Source organism: Pseudopipra pipra, chromosome 1 (assembly GCF_036250125.1).
Source record: "Pseudopipra pipra isolate bDixPip1 chromosome 1, bDixPip1.hap1, whole genome shotgun sequence".
In the NCBI taxonomy this organism is placed as follows: domain Eukaryota; kingdom Metazoa; phylum Chordata; class Aves; order Passeriformes; family Pipridae; genus Pseudopipra; species Pseudopipra pipra.
The window spans coordinates 65,509,005-65,509,951 of NC_087549.1; positions in this window are offsets into that span (position 1 = coordinate 65,509,005).

Consider the following 947-nt stretch of genomic DNA (forward strand, 5'->3'; position numbering starts at 1 on the left):
TGTGCGTGAAAATTTTTCCTGATATAAAGAATGCATATAGCATGTTCCCCTTTTTTGCCATTTCAAAACAACCAAGTCACTGATTATTCTAGAGTAGCTTCTGAAAATCCAGAATACCATATTTGGATATTTCTGGTGTTTCATCACTCATTTTTTTTATATAGCTGTTGAAAAATCACTCTTCCACCTTTACATACTGTGAGTTTATTGGTCCTCTGTCTTGCATTTCTGATGAAAATGACCTCATAATATCCTATACAATAGTCATAAAGCATATAAAATTAGAATATTTTAAGTCTCTAAATGAGCAAGACTTTCCCATTCAAGTCATTGTTTATGCATTCCATTTCCAAATAAAATACTTCTCATACGGGATAAAGAGTTACCTTTTGTTACTAGAAATAAATGTGGTGGAAAAAGTACATAAGTAGAATAACTTTGGAGATATTAAGTGTTTTAACCTTGTTGTGGAAGTGGCATCAGCTTAAAAGTGTGATTAATGTGGAAGAAAAACTTACATAAAATTTCATTGGAAGTATTGCAGGTCATGCTGGATTATCAGTATCTAGGACCTATTTAACTCTTTGAGAGTAACTTAAAAACTTCCTCACTTCTAATAGGATTTACTGTGATAGGCAACTAGGTGACCATCTCACTTCCTCATCTTCATTAAGCTTGTAATGGCTTGGGGGGTGGGGTTGTTTTAGAATTAATTGAGAAAATCATCATACACTCCTGGAAGCTGCTCTTGCACAGGACTTAGTAGTGCATAATAACGTAGCAGTTGTGATTCCTTACACTTATGTAAGGACATAAGTGACAAAAGGCAGCTGGCTTGACTCTCTGTGGGTGTACATGGCCTGTGGCACAGTGTGTCTTGGCTGTGATGGAGGCCGTGCTGTATTCCTGCATGGCCCTTCCACTTCCATATCCTGCTACTTCCTGCA